The 6,000-nt window shown below is 39.7% G+C and overlaps 1 long non-coding RNA gene across 1 annotated transcript; it reads right to left on the bottom strand.

The window, feature by feature from the left end:
* Positions 1–4,439: 4,439 nt before the first annotated feature.
* LOC147305036 (uncharacterized) lies at positions 4,440–5,778 on the bottom strand. Its single transcript, XR_015126675.1, has 4 exons — positions 5,341–5,778; positions 5,184–5,245; positions 4,769–4,908; positions 4,440–4,682 (listed from the first exon to the last, which is right to left on the bottom strand). It is a non-coding gene; the product is annotated as an uncharacterized LOC147305036 (long non-coding RNA).
* Between the last annotated feature and the right edge of the window lie 222 nt (positions 5,779–6,000).

Below are 6,000 nucleotides of genomic sequence, written 5' to 3' on the forward strand. Positions count from 1 at the left end.
TTCATATACGCATTGCAAATGTGCTCATAATGAGTTGGCACTCAGTCTTTAGAAGGTCATAAGCTTCGTTCGGCGTGATGGACCGGACTGATATATTGCAGGTATTGACTTTGAGTGCAGAGGGCTAAATGCAAACACGCTTACACACACATAGATTATGATTAGAATAAGTCCCTGGGCCAGAGAGTCCTGAACATTCTGAATATTCTAAACCAATTTTGAATCACTCGAGGAACAATGAATAACAACATTAGATTATTAAGGCTAGGCAGAGAGGTGTTTTGGTTTTCTGTCTTACAGAGAAAGGAACAGACACCAGACGAGGTCACGGAGATACGAGGATCCTTCGCAGCAGAGATAGGCGTGGAGACTGCCGAGACAGCAACTGGGGCCAAGGGTCATGCAGTTTGGGCTCTAGCTAGTCACCTCAAAAGGATGGATCCCATAAACACAGCAATAACCATGAAGGGGTTGGCAAAAAACCAGGAACACCAGACCAACGAGGTTCGAGAGGCTCTTGGTAAAAAGGGGGACACGGCTGTGACCCCAGAATACACAGATCGTTGTTTGAAAATCGGGGCAGAATAATCCCCTGATCTGTGCAACGACTGAAGGGTGGTCTAACCCCTGAGGTCGAAGAAAGAAGAGCAGAGAATCACCCGACTGGAAGACACTGATAGCTGCAGCAATAAAGTAAAGGTTAAAAGCTCCTTGGACAGAGGTTCTAGTCTGAGTACGTTTGAAAGGTACAAGGTGGCACCAAAATGAGGTTGGGGAAACTGGAGCACCAAGATAAAGCTGTGGGAGAACTGGAGAGCGATGGGAGTGTCATCTGTAACTACTATTGTTGTTGTAATCATAGTTTTTCTTGCATCTGAACTGTGCAAACACAGAGGTCATCCAATATGGTCCACTCGTTAAACGGGGACACAGGGCCTCAGGACTAAGAAGAAGAAATGGACCTCGCAAACCTGGATTCTAGGGTGTAAGTGATCTCTTTTAAAAGAGATCAAAGGGGGACTGTGAGATTATTATATTATCTTATGCCACGTTATGCCCCTGATTAATGATTGTGAAATTATTATGTAGTTTTAGTTTGCATTATTCTCCTGAATTAGAAGAAGGTGATAACTATTACATTTGTTAAACTGATTTGTATTACATTAGGCTGCTGATTTATTGTGAATGAATGATATTGTTTTATGATGCATTATACTGCTGAGTTATAAGAAATACTGTTTTCAGAGAGTCAGGACCTTGCTTTTTCTGATAATAGAGGAGACAGAGAGCACATTCCACGGGAGCTTCACTCCCACCGTTGTTAAAGGTAGACGAAATAGGGACCCAAGGCCATAAGTCAGGCTCGCTTTTGATTAGAGAGTCCCAAACATGATAGCTTGAACCAAGTTTGAAGAATTAAGAGACCAATTGAGGAGATGAGTGTGGGAGGCGTAGTAGGGAAAGGTGTTTGTTTTTGTCTGATGTCTCAGAGGGTGTTGTCTCATTCCCTGGGCCAGAGGACGGCTAGAGAGGGAACGGTGACCCGGGCCCATGATGCCATTAATGGACATGGAAGCAGCTGAGTGGGCCGAGGAGTGACACAAGCAACATATGGTGACCTCTTGTGGTCAAGAGGTCAAAAGCGGGAGTGTGGAGATCAGGGAAATATTTTACTGCTACTATTCATAACCATCATCATTACCATTACATTAATTATCATTTCATCAAAGCATTTATTCAATAGATTACACATGTTCTTAGTTAAGATTATTACACCTATCACAGAGAGCTGTCTGGTAAAAGGTTAGAAGCATCAACGGGCGGGGTGAGGCTGAGTGCGTTGGAGGTCGAGACACACACACACAAACAGTAGTTAGACTCATATTTAGGTAAGAGTTCAAATAATAGTTTGCAAAAGCTTGTGACTGCAAAATTGTGTCTGCCTAAGGGACAGTTTGTTCCAGGAGATAAGCGAGAGTTAGAAGATTAATAGGAAGCACCTGGCCTCGAGACGGAGAAGATGTCCTTTTAAATGTGTCCAAAGTCGTCAACAGAACATTTGTGGTTTTGAAACTTATGCATGTATTGTATCTGCTTGACGCATGAGGGGGCGTCATAAACGTAAACCCTGATGGTATAAAACAACTGCTTGTGTATCATTGGGCGGAGATCGATGCTGTCTGTGGGCAGTGTTCATCTCCCCATGCGCGTGTTCATTAAAATCATTGTTTGACCGAAGCTCTTCTGGACCATTATTGTTTTGTGCTCACCCTCAATATTTGAACTCGTAATAAACAGCAATAACGGCAAAACATGTAATGGACGTGCTGGTCCACTAGACAACATCATGTTAATGTAATGCTTTGGGTCTCTTATGCAAAGTAAAGAGGCTGAAATAAGGTGTCCATGAGTATCAGTTTTCAACATTCAGTATTAAGAGCCAAAGACTGTACGGGTTGGGCCAGTCGTCAAGTCCTGGAGCAAAGTGAGCCTGCAAATCAATAAGATGCAAATCAGTTTATACCTTTCATATAATGTTTGAATTTGTTTATTCTGAGTTTTATTGTTCAGTTAGTTTCCACAGTTCATATATCATGTGTAATTTTTCATTAGTTTCAGTGTTTGTTTGTATTTTATTCTATTATTGATGGTTGTGTTGACAGATTTATCCAAATTTAAAGCTATAGATGTGAACTTCTGGTTCCTTTATTATTACCTGTATAATTAGTTTCAGTGTTTGTGAAGTGGGGAAGGAGGACCCAAAAGCAGGACTCGTGCGATGGACAGTGCTCTTTATTTACAGTGGAGTAAATAAGACAACACAATAATCCCTTGAGCTCCCTCGACTCCTGTGTCATGTCTTCACCCAAAACTCTGTGCTCTCTGCTCCCATGGCTGCTGTCCACCTGTGCTCCACTCTCCTCCTCCTGGGAAAAAAAAACAACAGAGGCAGCCGTCAGGACACCATGCCGCCTAATCAACAAAAAACAGTCCCAGTCTAAATAATCTAAAAGACCAACCACAGCTCCAGTGATGGCAACACACAGTTCTAGTGACCAACCCAGTGGGCGGCACTCGAGAAAAAGCAGTTCAGGTGGCCTGCATACATTTAGTATCAGGCTTTACAAAAAAAAGTATCAACTATGTTAGGATCCATGTTCATCATGTGTGATGTGTGTTTACATTTGAAGGTGTTTGTGGATTTGTCACCTCTCTTCAAGGTGTGGTTTGTGTTTGATGCTGAAAGAGATAAAGACTGCTGATTGGCTGAAGTAGGGTTCAGTAAAAATTGTTTGGTTGTTGGTTTGGGCACTGCTCAGGTCCACATTAAATAAACTGCTGCTCGTGTGTTTGTAGGTTCTCAGTCATCCAGGTCATGGTTGTCTAAGGAGCCTGGAAAGAAAGCGACTTTACTTCTTTAAGGTTCTGGATGATGTTTAACTTCTGATCCAAGAAGCTTCTTCAGTTGATGTGCTTCCTTTGCTCATTTTCCACCTCTGCACAGTTTCGTTTGATGACAATGTAGTGCAGTTCTCCCAAACATACAACAGAGGGCGCTATGCACATTCACTGAAGTGCAGAAAAATACAAGTGGGGGAGGAAACAAACAGCAGCATCAAGAGAGAAAACTGAAGTGTTCAAAGCGAGTTACTTTAGTCTCTTATTGTAATATTAATTGACATCTAAACATTACGTTGATGCTTCATGTTTGAGTTCCGTGTCCTTTTACTGCTCAGTTGGAAAATATTGATGCAATTTAAAAGACGAGGAGAAGAGTAATTTCTCTGTACTACTTCAAAAGTAATTTGAAAGCACTGCCTCATATGGAAAATGAATCATGATGAAATCCTGAAACAAATAGTGTTTGTGAATATGAAGAGTTTAGTTTTCATTTTGGTCTTAGAAGTATAAAAATGCAGGACTGAAGACAAGATGGAAATGATGTGTTATGAGAAATAAAACACATATGTCGCTATGTACTATAATTTTATTTTGTTTATTTTTTGTTCTTGTAGGTTTTTTGCTTTAGTGTAAATTTTGAAAGCACTGCTTTTAGTTTGAAAATTGGATTCAGTTTTTAGAGTTCGGACAAAACAATGGACGGTTTCAAGAAATGTATTTTATCAACAAAACTTATTTTGATGGTTACTGTATTTATTTTAATGCCCTCAGTGCACGGAGGCCAACAGCCTCCACGTAAACATTTCCACCCCCAACAATCAACTCAGATTTATGAAGTCTATCATGTTCAGGCCCTGCAGCTGATTGGTGGCATGTCTGATCAGAAAGCCTTTCTGCATCTTCACAGTGTGAGTCTGAGAGTTTCTGAACAACAGGATGAGCTGCTACACACCTGACACCACATTCAAACACACACAAGCTGCAAATCTGACACAATATTTTAGACCAAAGAAAAAGGTTCACAATTTGCAGTTAACATGAAGATATTCTAGAGTAGAAACAACACACAGCACACAAGTTTCATGTAGAGATGATTGTTTATTCTGGATGTTATTTTCATTCAGTTATTTTCCATTATTTTGAGCAATTTTCTGATTTATCCAGTTCATGTCAGAACAAACATTCACAGTAACAGCTGGTCCAGTACAGACACGTTCAAAACCAGAACTGATTACACCATAAATCATGTTGTTGTAAATCACTCCACCACCAGAATCACCCTGAGAGAAGAGAAATGTAGTTTGTGCTCCCCAAAATATCTAAAACATACACAGATGATATATAGTAATATTAGCAGTTAACTAACCCCACGTGCATCTACTTGATGTTCTTCCAGACACAGCCTGTTGTTATATGGCACATATGCAGTACACTGAGAGTATCTGGTAGGCTCACAGTCAGCAACACACATGTCTGCACACTGAAGATTAGGTGGTTCATCAGGGACTAGAGAAAAAGGAAAAGAACAAAAGTTATTCATAATCTTTCAAAAGCTAAAATTGTGAGTAGAATGATGTTTCATCTTTTGTTATGTTTCCAAATGATTTTTAAACAAGGAACTTGGCGCACAGTATATCTACTCCAAAATTTACAAAAAGAAAAAAACTTGTTCTTCATTCAGTATTAAACAAAAAACATAAATGTAAGTATAAAACAGTCACAGAAACCGAAATCAGATTCTAGCATTAACTGTGAAATAATCAAACAAAATATGGTCTTACGTGTGTGGCCGGTGGCATTTACTCTATAACCACCAAGTCCTGCAACCTGAACGACGTCTCCTCTAGAAACAGACAAAAAACAAAACAATCATAAATTAATTTCACATCCATCCATGTGACATGAACACAAAATAAATCAATAAATCATATGATGTACTCTGCAGGCTGGGTATTTCCAGGTGGCTGAAGTGTTTCCAGGCTCCTTAGACAACCATGAGCTGGATGACTGAGAACCTACAAACACACACGAGCAGCAGTTTATTTAATGTAGCGGTGAGCACTGCCCAAACCAAAAACCAAAAAAATATATTGTACCCTACTTCAGCCAATCAGCAGTCTTCATCTGTTTCAGCATCAAACACACAACCACAATTTGGAGAGAGGTGAGAGATCCACACACCTTCATGAGAGGAGCCACTAATGTAAACTAACACCACACATGATAATCATGGATCCTAACATAGTTGATACTTTTTATGTGAAGTCTGGCACTAAACCTCTGTGTTCCTGTCATACTGCATGTACTATATATACATGTAGCATATACAAAGCACAATAATTAAGCTGTTAATAATTAACAATGTCTTCTGTAAGTATTTCATTTTAAAATACACATCCATTCATGCATTAATGTTTAATGTGTGAAACATTTAAAAAGTTAGTTAAATAATAAATAATAATAATAATAATGATAAAAACCCTCTGTAAAGGACTTTTGGATTTGATGCTTTATGTCTGGATCTTGCGCTTTTGCACCATCTGGTGATGAACAGTGGAATGTAGAGTTGGTTGCATTTTTGGGTCTCCACCCAACCCC

Source organism: Aulonocara sp. 'chitande type north' Nkhata Bay, linkage group LG20 (assembly GCF_057382095.1).
Source record: "Aulonocara sp. 'chitande type north' Nkhata Bay isolate Kocher_YH1m ecotype deep benthic linkage group LG20, A_spYH_male_GT1.1, whole genome shotgun sequence".
Taxonomy (NCBI): domain Eukaryota; kingdom Metazoa; phylum Chordata; class Actinopteri; order Cichliformes; family Cichlidae; genus Aulonocara; species Aulonocara sp. 'chitande type north' Nkhata Bay.